Source organism: Chlorocebus sabaeus, unplaced genomic scaffold (assembly GCF_047675955.1).
Source record: "Chlorocebus sabaeus isolate Y175 unplaced genomic scaffold, mChlSab1.0.hap1 unalloc_scaffold_496, whole genome shotgun sequence".
Lineage (NCBI taxonomy): Eukaryota > Metazoa > Chordata > Mammalia > Primates > Cercopithecidae > Chlorocebus > Chlorocebus sabaeus.
In genome coordinates this window covers 70660-88133 of record NW_027327810.1, presented here as the reverse complement: position 1 = coordinate 88133, position 17474 = coordinate 70660, and the positions used below count along the sequence as shown (strand labels likewise).

The following is a 17474-nucleotide window of genomic DNA, read 5'->3' as shown; positions in this document are numbered from 1 at the left end:
AAATCAAAACCACAGTAAGATGCCATCTCACACCAGTTAGAATGGCAATTATTAAAAAGTCAGGAAACAACAGGTGCTGGAGAGGATGTGGAGAAATAGGAACACTTTTACACTGTTGGTGGGACTGTAAACTAGTTCAACCACTGTGAAAGACAGTGTGGCGATTCCTCAAGGATGGAGAACTTGAAATACCATTTGACCCAGCCATCCTATTACTGGGTATATCCCCAAAGGATTATAAATCATGCTGCTATAAAGACACATGCTCATGTATGTTTACTGCAGCACTATTCACAATAGCAGAGACTTGGACCAACCCCAAATGTCCATAATGACAGATTAGATTAAGAAAATGTGCCACATATACACCATGGAATACTATGCAGCCATAAAAAAGGATGAGTTTGCATCCTTTGTAGGGACATGGATGTAGCCGGAAACCATCATTCTCAGCAAACTATCACAAGAACAGAAAACCAAACACCACATGTCCTCACTCATAGGTGGTAACTGAACAATGAGATCACTTGGACACAGTAAGGGGAACATCACACACTGGCGCCTGATGTAGGGTGGGGGGACGGGGGAGGGATAGCATTAGGAGATATACCTAATGTAAATGATGAGTTAATGGGTGCAGCACACTAACATGGCACACGTATATATATGTAACAAACCTATACATTGTGCACATGTACCCTAGAACACAAAGTATAATTAAAAAAATCATATCAAGTGTGAAATAAAGAAAATTATATATAGAGAGGGAGAACAGAATCTATAAATATGCATATTTGTGTACATACATCCATATACATACATATGTATGTGCATGCAGTAATTTTATTCTCCTAAAGCAATGCCTCTGCCTTCCACCCTCACTGTACATGTCCTAGTCCTGTGATGTCCCTAGAACTGAGCACCGGATTTCCTTCTCTGCCTCCCACATGAACAGGGAATAGAAATGGAAACTACACTCTGTGGTTACTGTTGTGAAAATCCATGTCCCCCACAGGCTAGTTTGGCATCTTACATTCCAGTTCCCATTGTAAAAAAAAGCAAGCAACAAACACAAACTACAAAAGAAAAAATGAAATATTTGAAAGTCTACAGCCACAGAGGTTCCGGATTCACCCACCACCCACAGTGACCTCCGCCGCCCTCCAGACCTGAGGGCAGTTGTGCCTGAACAGCCTGCCTCTTCACCATCCATGAAAAGAGGTGACCTTAAACTTCAATAGATTTTACTCTGTTCAAAAGGAACCAGGTCAACGTTCAAAGTCAGTGGTCTGACAACTCTAAACTTTGGCCAGAAAGTATTGGAAACATTTAACGTGCAGTGGATGAAGCAGCCTGGCCCCACTGCACACAACACACTCGTGGGGACTCAAAGGAGGATACTCAAGATCCGCTGGGTGGAAGTGAGGACAGACCCAGAAACACGGGGGTAGGGGGGTCAAACCAGGAAGGCTCAGGCCCTGACCTCCTCCTAGGCCCTGCCCCTCCAGAACTTGCAGTTTTTTCTGACCCGGAAGTGGATTTCACTGATGGAAAAGAAGTTCAGTATTTCTGGGCCAGCCCTGTAAGCTGCTCCTGTCGCCCAGCCTTCCACACCCCTGCAGACGTCACAATGCCTACTCCCACTAACCCCACAAGGGAGCTATGCATCGCCTAGAGACGGTCCTTGGCCTGCAACCCCGCGATGGGGTCCAGGGTCTGTGTCCATTTCTGGTTAAAATTGCTCTAAGGCTGGTCGCTGTCTTGGCCTTCCCTTCTTCCTCTCTGTTTACTTCTCCCCTCCTCACCCCATATGAAGCTTTTACTCAGGAGATGGATTATCGCCCCTCTTGGAACATCAAGGACACCACCAGGACACCGCACTGTCTCCTTGACCCTGGGATTCTGCAGACCTCAGTCTTCCTCTGAGGTCCCCTCACTCCCCACCTCATTTTTTCCATCCTTCTGAGGCCTGGGTCTGCTATACCTCAGGCTTCCTCTTCACAGTCACAGACAGAAGGAGCCCCCTTTATCCTTGGGCTCTGGCCACAGTTCACCTACTGCAGGACACTCAGTGGCTTTCAGTAGTTCATCCAGACATCCAGATGGAAGTGGGATTTCCTGGAAGAAAAGCAAGACCCCAGAATTACATTGAATTCTAACACAAGAGCCCAGAGTCCCGTTCTGCATGGGACATTGAGCTGCAAACACTACATAGGCACTTAATGCTCAGCTGCCCTTTTAACATCTGGTCCAGTTGTGTCCCTCCTCCTTGGAATATCTCAGAAAATATATCTCCACCTAGAGTTGTTTAAACGCATCATCCTATGTGATTCCAGACCATCAGGGGGTACAATGGGTCCTCACCAGAACTTCCACTCTGCTTGGAAGACTTAGAAAATTCTGAGGCTGCTCAGAGGGTCAGATTCCCATTTCTGTGTTCCAGAAAAACTTCAGTCTTTTCTGGACAAGTGAGGAAACAGAAAATGTCTAGTCTCTGGCACATCTTTTGCAAGCAATGGCGGCTCCCAGGAACCAAAACTATCAATGAATATATTTTTGAGACTCTGGTCAAAAGAAGAGTCATTCTGCAATTTCAGGTAGGATGGAGTGGTTCTGTGGCTCCTGAGGTGATTTTGAAAAAATCTGGACCCTCACAAGAACCACGGAGGACATTTCTGGCATTTCCAGACCAGGAGGAATGACTGATGGACCTCCAGTGTTACTAGGAAAACTTTTTGTTGGACAGCTTTGCTTTGGCTTTCAGGCCTTCACATAGGTTGCTTAGATCATGGAAGTGCTTCTGCATTTCTGCATAGGCTCAGGATGCCTTCTCAAGTTGTCCCTGCAATTATGAGACAGTTTCTGTCTCCAGAGGTCACTTAGAATAACACAAGAGGCTTCACCTTCAAAGGGACACCAGACAATATAGTCACAGTTCAGCCAAGATTATCTGTGTTTACATACCTGTAAAGTAACACTCCTAGTTACCTCCATTAACGTGGACATCTTTCATGAATAGAGAAACTCTAGTGATTGTTATATAACAGCTGCCACAAAAATTAACCAATAAAAATAAATGATAAATGAAAAATATTTAATAATTATGATAGTGAACACAATGACCTAAATAGTAAGAATTTTAATACTGGTGACAATATGAACACAAGGATACAAAAATCAATGTGGAGATTCTCCTAAATATATGAAAAGTTCACAAATTGGGTCCTCCTTGTGTAATTTGGAGTCAGAGTCAAAGAATTTCACTATGAAATGTGTTCCATGATGGCAAACATGAGAAACAGGTGAAAGGAAACCAAGCCACAGAAGAGCATGGGCTAATAGGACCACTTGTGTGCAAACTTCTCTAGTCAAGGACTACCAGCCAGAGGTGAAGAGAGTTTGGCTTGTGTCTTGCCTACCACTGGGCACACAAAAGCTTTCAGTAGTGTAACCAGATGGCTGGTTTGGCCTGGCTCTCTGCAAAGAAGACATGTATCTCATCCCCACCAGCCCATCAATCCTGGAACTCAGAATCCTACATGCATTAAACATGAAGCTCCACCTCCATAGCTGACTTCACCTCCTTACTGTCCTTCTGCCATCTGGTGTTTCAGGTGCTCTCCAGATCTGGACTTCTTGGCTCCCCTACCTTTATCAAGTGAAGTCAGGATGTATCATTCTCAGAGTTCTCCTGCCAGTCCAAGGTGAAACTCACCAATACAGGCATACCCTGGATGGACTTCCTTGGAATATTTAGAAAACAATGAGCTTGCTCGGGGGTGGTGTGAGCTCTAGGAGTAGAGATACGGTTTCCCATGGAAACCTGAGAGGGCTTAGAATAGTCCCAGAGGCCCAAGCAGTCCAATCTGCCCTGGAAACATCAGGAATGATATACTTGGTCTTCCTGAGGCTCCAAACATTTTCTAAATAAACTCAGGGGTTACAGAACCATTTTTCTCTCAGGAACTGAAGTGGAGTTATTTGCCTTCTGCCAGCATCTCACTTTTTTTATTATCTAAGTTAGCTTTTGAGCCCAGAAGTAGATATTCCTTGTATTTGATTTACACAGGGAGCTTCCTAGAATGCCCATGCGTCTGGATACTTTCTGCATTCACTCAGGTATTCACAAAATGCTGCAGTTCTGCTGAAAATCTATGAGATGACCATTTGATCACCTGAGCAACTTTAGAATGTGTCTTCTATGGAAGCCCTGGAGCCTCCCTTCTGGTATTTCATCCATTGCTGGTACTGAGTACCCAGGGTGAAACCCTCCATCAGACATTGTCAGCAATTCCAGTATGGAGATGGCACTTACGTGATGGGGCTCAAGAATCAGATGGTAGAAGACCAGCCAGGAGGTGAAGTCTCAGTAGGCTTGGGGGCTTAATGTTCGATGCACACCAGACTTCTGAGACTCAGGAAGCGGGTGTGGATCTGTCTGCCCAGTGCTTCTCATCTACAGCCTGGACCAGCCATTTCTTGGGGCGAACTACTGAGAGCTTTTGTATGACCTGTGCCAGGCAGGACTCTGGCCAGACCCTTTTCCATAGTCCATTTGTAATGTATTTCCACGTGGCACAGGCATCTCCACTTTTGCCCAAGCCTTCGTGTGGCTCAGAATTATTCTCCCTACTGCCACTCTTCTTTGCCATCACAGAAGACATTTCAAGATGCAGCCCCAAGCCTCTCCCTGTAATCAATAACATGAGGGCTCATATGGGAACAATGTCACAGGCTTACAGGAATATGTTCTTAAATATCTGCTTTTTTATTATTCTCTTCATTAAAATGACATTTATATCACACCATTGTGATTGCTATTAATGTTATTATTATGTGGGTACAGTTCTTTATCATGGATAGATTTGTGGTAGTTATTATGCAATGTTGAATAATTTTTTTTATGTTCTGAAGACTTGAGTTTGCTGAAGATGATTAAAAGACAACCTTAAAACATACATAACACAGCAACTCCAAGACTCCTACTGTACCACTTGGTGTCCTGTAGAAGAATGGGCTTCCTGAGTTATTCTTTTCTTTTTCGGGCAAGTACCTATTCATACCAGCATAGGAGATGGATGAAGTGCACCCTGGTCTTGCCATGGGCTCAGAAAGAATTCATACATATGCTTTATGTGCTAGCAACTCTATGTGTAGGCCTGTGAGCCCTAGAATGCACTTTCTTTCACCAACTAGTCCACCTAAAAGTTTTCTAAGTCAAATTCCCCCTCCATGCTTGGATAGGTCATGAATGGCTTTCTGTTACCCACCTAAGATGAAGGGATACTGCTAAACCAGGTTTGTGGCCAAGAAACTTTTACCTGGAGTGGCAGGAGAGGGACTACCTGTTCACCAGAGTCTCTGCAACATTTTCTTTTTCTTCTTCTTCTTCTTTTATTTATTTATTTTTTTTGTGATAGAGTCTCGCACTGTCACCCAGGCTGGAGTCCAGTGGCCCAATCTTGGCTCACTGCAACCTCCGACTCCCAGGTTCAAGCGATCCTCCCGCCTCAGCCTCCTGAGTAGCTGGGTTACAGATGCATGCCACGACGCCTGCCTAATTTTTGAATTTTTAGTAGAGACGGGGTTTCAGGCTGGTCTCAAACTCCTGACCTCGAAATCTGCCCGCCTCGGCCTCCCAAAGTGTTGGTATTACAGGCATGAGCCACCGCGCCCAGCCTTTACAACATTTTCTAAGTCACTACAGTAGTTCTTTGAGCCACTTTTTCAGTCAAAGAACTCGTGAAAAAGTCCTCCAAGAACTTGTGACCTTCTAGAAATTGTCAAAATCTCTACAGGTGTCCAGAGTCATCCAGAGCTGTATTGCAAACCACTGACTGGGTTCCACCATTAGTAAAGCAAATGCAAAATATGCCATGCCCACCAAAAAGAACCCAGAAGCCATGGTATTTAGCTCTTTCCATCTTTCTTGCCTCCTGCAGGTGGCAGAGTACTGAGTATGATGCCCTCCTACAGCCTCTGGAGGACATGCCAGTGCCTAGAGGTACCAGTAGAGAGGGACCATGAAAGAGCAGATGACAGTCAGGTGGCTGGGAATGACATTGTCCTGGGGTTTTTTGCTTGTCATGAACTCTGCCACTGGGCAACATGTACGGGTCTGGACACGTATCTTCTCTGGATCCCTGCCCCATCAGCCAGCTATCTTATCTCCTGAAAGCTGGTAGGTGTTGGTCAGCATGGTGTTGCAGGACCAGGGTTATATTAACATTCCCTCTTAGGCTGAAACAGCAGAAGTTAACACAGGAGTCCCCAGGTGTGCACATGCCAACCTCCAGATTGTTTTTCTTCTCGTTCTAGATGTTCATCCTTGCTTTCTGGGACTTGAAATAACCCTACACCACCAAATATTTATGCCTATTATCCACTTAGGGAAAACGCATATGTCCCAAGTCCATAGGGTTAGTATTATTATCAGTATTATAATCACTAGTACCAGTATCATGATGATCATCATTCCTGTTAATATTCATCAATATTTTTATTACTACCACTGTTAATATGGATTTTTCATTATTGTACAGCAAGGAATATAGTTTATCCATTCACAAATGGTGTTCAGTTACTAAAGAGGACTACAAGGCATGCTCTGCAGACATATACACACACAGCTGTCCTGGAGACCCAGCTTTGCCACCAATTGTTCTTTCATAAGATGAGCTCCCCTAGTACCCACCAGTTTTTCAGGACTCGACCTAAGCTGATTGGGCTAGACCTGGAAAAGTTTCCTATTCTCAGCTGTACCTGGAAAAATTTTAAAGACTCTTCCAAGGCCCAGTAATAACTTTTGGCAGCCTCCAAGACCAGAGAGGGTTTCTTGGCCATTCAGAGCCATTCAAATATTCTAAGTAAACTCAAGGAACCAGAAACCACACTTGCAGTCATGAAATACCAGTGAATGGCCTCTGTGAGTCTCTTCAAGTTTTTCAAAGATAACTGCCTGGAAAGGCTGGCCAGGAAGTCACCCAAGCCCATCCGTCTACAGGATGTTCTATGTCAGCCAGGGACCCAGTGAATTGCCATTGAACAGAAGGGAGGAACAGACACAGCATGCCTGAGCTTCTGGAAACATTCTAAGTGCCCTTGTTGGCCCAGAAAAGACTGGTGCTGCCATACGAGGCACAGATATGGCAACCTAGCCACTCTAGGAACCACACGAGATTTAAAGGCTCCCAGGAAGTCCAGGAAGGGCAAACATGGCCTTTTAGAGCCATCAGATTTTATTCTAAGTCTACGTGGGAGACAGTGAACTTGGCTTCATAAAAACACCAGTGGAGGTGATATCACTTGCCCCAGTATCCGGTCTTTTCCACCTCATCTCAGAGCCAGGCAGCCACCATTTCCCAAAGCTGCTGTGCAATGAAAGGGGAATATTCTAGGTGCTCTCCTGTGCCCACGAAATTCTGTGGCTGCACTAAAGGCAGGGGTTGTCCTCCGGAATGCTCTTCAGGAATCTGACAACACTAGCCAAGATTAGAGAAGTTCAATTCAACGTCATACAAAACCAATCACAAAAAAAAAAAAAAAAAAAAAAAATGCATAGTGAGACAAAATGATGAACACACCTGCTAATAATCATGAATGACAATAACAACAATGATGATCTTAGTGATAATGCCACCAACACTGTTAATGGCAATAACAATAAACCTGAGGTAATGGGTGTTAAGGTACCGATTCACCGATGTGAAGGATGGCGCCAATTTCTGGCCTTACAGAAATAAAGGAAAAGTAAACACCTGAAGGAGGAGGAGGTGAACCTGGAGCTCCTGCCGGCCTCTGGGCGCTCCTTGGTGGAAGGAGAGGGACTTGGTCCTGAGCCTGCCCAGGATCCACCCGCACCAGAACTCGGGAGTCCCAGTCCCTGGATGGGCTCAGTCTCACCCAGGCCAGACGCCCCGGAGCCCCGGAGCCCGGGTCCTCCAGCCCTGGCTGCCGCTGCTCCTCGCGGAGCCCGGGCCCCCCGCGCCACCTCAACCTCAGCGCGGCTCTGCGAGGGCAGCGCCAAGGATGCTCCGGGCCCAGCGGGGGCATCCTGCCCCAACGGGATACTGACGCCCTGAGGGCGCAGAACAGCACGGCCTATGCAGGGCCCGCCATCTTGGGCCTTGCAAAAAGAGCTGCCTCTTCAACGCCCCCACCCGGAACCTCCCCAGAGGCCCCAGCCCCAAGGCCAGGGTGGCGGCGCCTTCCTCACCCTGGGTAAAGAAAACTCAGGTCCTCCCTGGAGACCCGGCTCGCAGCGGCAAGCAGACCGCGCATGCGCCCTGCGTGGCCGGACCGATGGGTTTCATTGCCCTTTGCCGGCCATGAGGTGGCAGCACAGGACGTTTGGCCTTTACTGCTTAGCGGTGGACCTGAGTCTGAATCAATGAAATTCAGGTATGGATTATTCAGTACCTTTGTTTTGGAAGATCAAATGGAAATTGAGTACGATATCTTGTGCTTTAATTAAAGAAGATGGGAATAAAGAAACAAATTCGAAAGTTAGTATACAAAAGTCGATTGATTCCCTCTATGTGAAGGGAAGAAGAGCTTGAATAAGAGAAGCATTCTGTGTTATGCTTTAATGCTGGAGATCTGCCACCATGCATTTGTCAAATCCCGTAGAATTTCACAGCACAAATAGTACATCTTAATGTGGCTCAGGACTACATATAATGTCAGCCACAGTTTGAGGGTAAATTACATATTTAATTAAATAGCTTAAGCAATAAATATTGTTATGAGCTCTACCTGGACACAATCCTTGCCTCTCCAACCAGTTTGCCAAGGGCTCGAATTTCTTGCTCATTATCCTCACACTTGACATAAACCCTGGCTGCTGAGTAAAATCAATCACTTGTGGAGATTTTTAAATATAATGATGTGTCAATTTCAACCATGGATAAGGCCATTTAGCCTTAGTAAGGCCTATCGTAATAAGATTGTGCCTGTTTTGCAAGATTTCAAGTCATCATCCCACTTATTATTCAGGAAATATTTTCTCTTGAGTTTTAGGTTCAGTACTGAGGCTCCTTGATGGACAATATATTTTCCAATTCTGAGGACAAGGCAGAGGAGGCCCCGTCTGTGAGAACTTTCATTTTGCTTCTGGAAAAGTACATTGAATCAAATATAGGAAAGGTTTGCATGGTGGCTGACACGTTCGGCTGTTTTATCATGCTGGTGTTTTACCTTCTGGACAGAAGTAAAAGGAACACAGCTGTGTCTGTCTCTGTGTAATAACTCAGGACTTACCTGAGTAAACTCTGGGGTGTCATGAGATGAACTGCTACCTCCACTTAGAGAGGCTTCAGGGAAAAAATTTCAAGAGATTTCTGAAGGATAGAAGAGCAGGGCTGCCTTATTCTCTGATCCCAGGTAACTACTCAGAGACAGAGGCAAAGGCTGGGGACACCCAAATGCATATACTAGGTGTCTTTGATCCAGCCTCCGTTTCCTTGCTAAATCTATGCAATGACACACTGAGAAATCTGGCAAGTGGGGCTGAAGATCCCTGATGTGTCAGTTCCAGGGTTGGATGGAAACAAGTGGTTTTAGTGGACATGGAAGTAAAGGGAGGTGAGCTGTGAGGAAAGAGCCGTTGAAGACTGGGAAGACTCAGAAGTTGGGGTAGAATCTCGACCCATAAGCTGAGGAGTGCAGATGCAAATCGATTTGTTAGGGCTGCATAAATGAAAGAAGGACTTTACCAGCACACTAAGTTTTTCCAACAACCGATTGTATTCTTTCAATATTTGAAAGTATTGATCTTTTGGAAATGTTTAATGAGATTTCATATATAATTCTGCATTCAATTTATGCCCAGGTCACTTTGCTATTATATGTTTATGTGCTGCATTTTTATGAATAGACATTTTCTCAAATTTCTGAATTATTTTGCTAAACTATGCATTGAGTTTTTTCTAGAGGTCCACCTTCTTGACTCACTTTTCTGATGAGAAATCTATCAGGTTTCTCCATAGTGATTTTCAATTTTAAGAGCTCCTCAATGTGAGAAACTTAATGTTAACTAAGAAATGAATTACCACTAAAGAATCTTCTCCTTTCAAGATGCTAACCGTGTTTTGTCCAGTGTGAAATCTCACATGTGCCACAAGCGTTACTCTGTGAAGAAAGGATTTCTCATGATTTTGCAAGGCATAACTTCTCCAGTAAGAAGTGTTTGGTATTCCAAGAGAATTCATTGCCCTTGGAAAGACTCCCTTCTTATTTAGCTTATAAAGGATTTCCTCTCTTATTTTCCATTTTAGCAGCATTTTATCACTGTGTTTTCTTGTGAACATCAAGCCTAGTGCTTGGCTGAATGTTTATTCACAGAAAATACAAACAAAGGGTTCATCCAAGTAAAGTTTTCTTACGTTATTTGACAACAAATTGCACATAAAAACATTTTCACACTGAACGCAGAGCTAGAGATTCTCTACCTGAAAGTCCCACACGCTTTAAGTTATTAAAACTGTTGCTGAAGACTTTTAGTTTATTATGTTGACAGTTTCAGCTCTCTCGTGTCATTTATGATCAGATCACTAACAAGCCTTTGGTACATATATGTCGTACAATTTCTCTTCCATATGAATTTATTGATGTGGACTGAAGAATAAAGGTAACTGAAGTAACGTCCATGTTGATTATAGTAATTCTTCAAAATGTGAGTCCTTTGGCATGTTTAGATGTTACAACTACAGCTGAAGTCTCTTCCATATTCCTTACATTCGTCATTCCTAACACCATGTCATCTAAAGTCAGAATATGTTCTGAAGACATTTATAATTTTCTCTCCAGGGTGAATTTGCTGATGTTATTTAAGATTAGTACACTGACTGAAGGCTTTCCCACATAAATGGCATTCATATGGCTTTTCTCCAGTGCGTGTTCTCTCATATCATCTAAGGTCAGAAGATAGACTGAAGGCTTTCCCACAAAGAAGACAAGCATGTGATTTCTCTTCAGTGTGAATTCTTGTGTGTCCTCTAAAGCCAGAGGTTTGACTAAAGACCTGCCCACTTTTATCACATTCAAAACGCTTTTATCCAAGGTGAGTTCTCTCATGTCTTCGAAGGTTAAAGGATTCAATAAAGCCTTTCCCACACTGATGACACTTATACAGTCTCTCTCCTCTGTGAGTTTTTTCATGTCTTCTAAGGTGAGAACACTGAGTGAAGGATTTTCCACATAGATGACATGCATATGGCCTCTCTCCAGTGTGAGTCATGTGCCATCTAAGGTGAAAGTAATTAATATAGGCCTTTTCACATATATTACATTGATATGATTTACCTTTAGTATGAATTTGTTTATGTGGTTTAGGGAATAACTGATTACTAAGGGGTTTTCCACACTGTTTGCTGATGTAGGGTTTCTTTCCACCCTGAGTTAACAAACGCTGAGTCATTGTGGAACTGTGAGTGCAATCTTCTCCCAAATCATTACATTCAAAGGGATCCTCCAGAATGAGAGAGTTCTCCTTTAGGGACAAAGATTAAAAGCTCTTAATGATTTACCAACATACATCTATACATTCATTTCACCACCTTTGAATTCTAGGCCAACTATTCAGTGGTAGAGTCCAGTTGAAATCTTTCCAATGTTACTTGTGTGAAAGGAAATTAAATTTTGGCACCCCAAACTCATTGAACCAAAGGGAAAAATCGAGCTGGGAACAGGGTCACACAAACCTGCCTCCTCCTTCTGCTTCCTAAATAATATGGCTACAAGATGAAAAGCTACATGCCTCCCCCATATTTTGCCCACAAGGAAATTCCTCATGAGCTGTTAAAGTTACACCATGGCAATGCCAATTCATAGCTTGTCTTTACAGGCGCAGTCATCCCCAGTTCACCAGACACAAATGCATATCCGATTGTGTCCCTGCCCCATTTTGCCTATGTTGTCTTATATAAAATGCAGCTCTCCTGCATTATTCCTCTGCCTCATTTGTTTATGTCATCTTATGTAAAAAAAATCCAGATTCACTGAGCCACAAAAATGCATGAATGACTATTTTTTTCTATGCACCTTTTACAGGAAAATTGTGTACTTCTCAATATCCCACCCTTTCCCCCTTTAAATTTAGAGAAAATCATCTTTGGAGAAAGGTATACACCTGTCCCCCAGGTACATGTCCTTAACTCTGGCAAATTAATCTCCTAAAATGATTGAGACTTGTCTCATCAATTTTCTCGATTGACACTTGCGTGCACATTGTCTCCTGCAGACACAGATATTTTCTCTTTTGTAAGATCCCAACTGCAGAGTTATTCCATTGATTGTGATGATATCAATATCTTTCAAAGTCTGAACATGAGCAATGTATATGCACTTGTTCTATTTTAAAGATCTCATGTTATGGTTTAGAACACAGGTCACTTTATTCACTGAATTCAAACTATCAAATTTTTTTTTGCTTAGAAAGCACTTAATGCCAGCCTAATTACACTCAGGTGACTGTGCGTCGTTACTAACTTAACCCATTACCAGGTCTTTAACTTAGATGGCTGGTGTACACAGCTATAAAACTCACCATTGTCATACCGGTGGATGCGTCTTTTCTGATAAGATGCATGAATATCGTGTGTTTTTTCTTAAGGGCATTTTCCTTGTCTGAAATAATTGAAAAATAAATTGTTACCTTGGTATTATGGTAATAAAATTGTTTGAAAAACCCCAAGACCCTTTTACTTTTTTTCAAAAATTGACACTTAGATGTGGCAAATGTGTCAAATGAAGAAAATACTTCAATAGAAGAAACAGATTGTACAGCGTCAGCAATTAGAAAAGTGCTTTAAAATTAAAATGTGAAAAGAGATAAAATGGAGATGAGATATCAGGCAGGTAAATAGAGGGATAGTCTTCACAGGGCTATCGGGAAAAGAGTCAGCATGTGACAGTTTAACCCCAACAGGTACATGAATTATCCTTTTCCCGAAAGTAAAAGAAAAGGCAAGAGGACACAAGAGTAGCATCTGACATATGAACAAAATGATAATAACATCTAAGGAATTCTGCTCCAGTAGCTTAACCTACATTTTAGAAATTACCACTCATTTAATAAAACTGCTAATTAATATTTGACTGATATTATTCATTGACAAAGCCCTTCCTCCTGTTAGAGCACAGGACCTTGTTCCTTACCCAGATTCTGGCCTTGGAGAAATTCTCTTCCTTCCCGCCAGAGCTCTTTTCCTTGCTCCAGCTGCAAAGTTATATAGGATTTGCTTATTTGTACCCTGTTAGTGGAAACAGTACATGTGTTTTGAGTTCACTGTCAATAAATGTGCATTATCACCAACTGTAAGGCAGGCTACCGAGGAAGAATAAAAACAGTGAAGGTCAGCTCAGGCCACAAGACCTAGAACACAGAAAACTCCCCAGGATTTTTTGGACCCAACGTGAGACTAGAAAATAAATCCAAACAAAAGGTCCATCAGGAAAAGGAAATTCAAAACAGTCAGGACCTATGAATGCTGAGTCCATGCCTAAGTTCCAAGACACAATGCATAATACACAGTCTTTTCAGAAAGAGATTAATTAAACCTCTGCACAGTATGTTTATTATTATTCTCATGCAGAACAAAAAAAAAAACATTCGATTTACAAAAATAATTGGTGTTCTATACAGAAAAGATATTGCTATTGTTTTCACTAATTGGTCTCAGCCTAAGCATAGTGACTGAAGCAGAAGAGTTATTTAGAAAATATTTAATTTAATACATTGAAAATATTCATTAAGTTCCCAGGTCTGTTCTGAGTATTAGAGACTGAGTACCAAGGAAACCATGAAATCCCTGTCAAGATTACATTCTAATTGCGTGACACACTAAATAAAACAAAATAAAATAAAGATATTTCTTTAGACAGATTTAGAGAGCTCAAAATTTTCAGATAAGATCTGTGAGAGAATCAGAGAAGAGATTAGAGTGAGATATGGAGAAGCTGTTCCAACATTTATCGAATGAATGAGTCAATGTGTGTCTACATACGTATGTGAATGTTGAGGGACTCACCGAGGGACACCAGGTGACACACGTTTTCCAGCATTACTTCTCTGTACAGCTTTCTCTTGGATGTGTCCACCATGGCCCACTCTTCCTGGGTGAAGTCAATAGCTACATCTTCAAAAGTCACTTTGTTCTAAAACATCACAGACATTTTAGTTTAGACAGAGAATCCCTTTTAATGTCCAGAGGAGGAAGGCTGAAATGACATAGGTAGGAGCTGGGTATGCAGAACACTCAGTGTTTTAGGTTCCAGCCAGTTCATTCTCAATACTAAACTGGTATCTGCCTTTCAAATTCACTCACAGAGACATACCCACTCTTAATCCATTAAACTTTTCTATGAAGAAATATCGCATGAGATGTGGCATAATATAGCCCAGATATTTTTCAGTAATGTGTTAATCACCTGTACATAACTGATTATAAAATTTTCACTTGAACCTTCATAAATAAAACAAATTTACCATGAATTTCAAGTAAATTACAGATTTGTCACAAGGCAAATAACCATGATTTACTACTTTTTAAACATGACCGTGATTAAATGAATTATTTCTCTAGATAAACCACAGGTTTCTCACCAATCAAATGGCTAAAAGACCTATTGTGTGTTTTGAATAATCTAAAGAAGTAATAGAAAACATGTTTCCTATCTAGCAAATATTTATTAAATACAGGTCATTGGTCCCTTATTCATTAAAAAGTTAGAAAGTGATGAACCAGACTCCAGCATTCTTCAGAACTGAACAAGTCTTACACAGAATATAGGATTCAATTCATACATATAGTCATTCTAATGTTATGTAATTCAGGTGTTCATGACAAGGCTTAAAGACAGTCCAGCCGCACAAGACAAGACCGCTGAGGCTGCTATACTGAGGAAGTCTTAGTCTGATGATTCCTGTGATATGAAGCCTCCTGTTCTCAACTTTCTCTGGTCAACCCAAACATCAGTTATCACTGCCTCTCTTAACTTTACCTTGTCACTTGGCTTGTTCAAGGATAAAAAGGCTTCTTTACTGTTTTGTTTTTTTCTAACCAGCCCTTATAGAGCATTTCCACAGAACCCTAAATTGTACTATATCTATTATATTCCTTCTCCTGAGTGTGCAACCATAATTAAGTAATTGTATTTCTTATATGTTACTTTCAGTTACCAGAAGGCAAAAAGGTTAATTATCAGAAGGCAAAACGAATGGGGATAAGAATAATAATGACTTCTTTAGTTGTCCTTTTGCAAAGTTTTTAAAAGCATAAATATATTTTATCAAACTCTCCTTTTTCCTTAACACTGTGCAGCTCTTGCCCAAGGCCTATCACATGGGATTTATTGAACTCAGCTGCTAGAACATCAGCCTCATTATTGGGCTGTGATCTTCTGCTCTTCACGCATCTCTATTGCCTGCATTCATCACAATCCTAAGTCTATTTCAGCCAATGGTACAGTTAATGGGTCAATTATTTCCCTATGAGGTTATAGGATGGATAGAAGAAAAAGAAATACATAAATGAGACCTCCATGTCTTTTCTTGTAAATAGCCTGCATAGGGGCTGGAATAAAGTAGTGTAATATTAGAAATTATATTAATAATTTAGGAATCATTGACACATGATACCCAACCTAGAGTCCTGAGAAAACTTAATTGGAGGCCAGATACCTGAAAGTCTCCTGATTGCATTTGGAACACCCAGGCCGGGTGGATTTTGCATCATAAAAACAAACAAAAAAAGAATAAAAATGAAACACCCATGCAAACTGGAGAAAACTGCCCATTTGCCAGCAATATGGGTATAATTTCAGTAGAAAGAGCCATCCCCCACTCACTAGTGAATGCATTGTCAAGAACTCAGTTTCTCTCTGTCTTCTTCTGGATTTCCACTTGCAGACACTTCAGGCACTAAGAAAAGCTGAGGTTGGAGAAAGAACACATGAGACACCAGCCTTGTACATAATTTTCAGACCAACCTGTGATGAAAAGCCAGACTTTCACTGAAGGATGACACCACCTGCACCACAGCCTGACCAACAGACACAAACACACAGAGGCCTCTCCTCTTTTCCCATGGTCAAAATTAGGAAGCCTATGACTATGGTTTCTGACAAAGAAGGAACACAGATATCTTATGAATGAGAGCATTAAAGCACTGGGTTTTGTATGTTAATTGACACAAGTCCAGATATTCAATTCCGTCACTGATTTTAAAACACAGGGATCCCTGACTCCGCCTACATGTGGAATATGATTTCCACCTGTAGATAAACACTGTAGGATTTCTCAGATTTTATTATCCCAGCTTTATGCCCTAGCAATGTTTCTCCAACACCAATCACAGCCTTCTGAAACCTTACTCCACTTTTACTTTCTCTCCGTTTTGACTTTTGCATTTCCCCTTGGAACTCAGAAATCAATCAAGTAAGAATCTGTTTTAGGGTCAAGTGCGGTTGCTCTCGCCTGTAATCCCAGCACTTTGGGAGGCCAAGGCAGGTGGATCACCTGAGGTCAGGAGTTCGAGACCAGCCTGGCCAAAATGGTGAAACTCCATTTCTACTAAAAATACACAAATTAGCCGGGCATGGTGGTGTTTGCCTGTAATCCCAGCTACTCAGGAGGCTGAAGCAGGAGAATTGCTTGAACCCAGGAGGCAATTACAGTGAACCGAGATCCTAACACTGCACTCCAGGGCGACAGAGCAAGACTCTGTATCTCTCTCTCACACACACACACACACACACACAATCTGTTTTAGGATGGGGATAATCAACTCAGGAATTTATTTCACTTGGAGGGTCAACACTCCTATCCTGCTGATCTAGCCCTTAAAATCCCCCGCATCAGAAATTCACAGCAGTACCCTGCATCATGGTGTTTTTGTCCTGTGTATACAGTCACAATCCTCTAGGATGCTCAGAAAATACAAAATGACTTAGGACTGAGAGAAATTTAGCAGCTCAATCTGATATTTTACTAAGGTGGTATCTAAAATTCTTGCAATCATGGTTTATATTAGTCTTTGTTAGTTGCGATATCTCTGATTATCATGATACATATTTGCTGAGAAATACTGATGTCCATGTGTATATTCATACATAGATATGTAGGTATATAGATGGATATGTTTATATGAACGCATGTGTTTGAGACGGGGGAAAACATGCGTGTATTATTTCCCTGCTAAAAATATAAAAATAATTAAATATATTTTATGTACAAATGATAATTATGTGTCATAAACAAAAAATTAACTGACCCATTTGTACATGAAGTCCAGGAAAAATAAAAAGGGTAGCTTTGTATTAATTGTGACATTGTGCTTACAGATATACACAGATTTCCTTATTTAACCCTTATAATAACCCTGCTGATTAGAGTTTATTTACCAGTTTAATAAATGATCAACAGAGTTTGACAAATATGACAAAATTACAAAACTAGAAAATGACACAGCAATACT

General features: G+C 41.7%; 1 pseudogene; it reads right to left on the bottom strand.

The window, feature by feature from the left end:
- Positions 1 to 10466: 10466 nt before the first annotated feature.
- On the bottom strand, positions 10467 to 16355 carry LOC140711287 (zinc finger protein 705A-like; annotated as a pseudogene).
- Positions 16356 to 17474: the final 1119 nt, after the last annotated feature.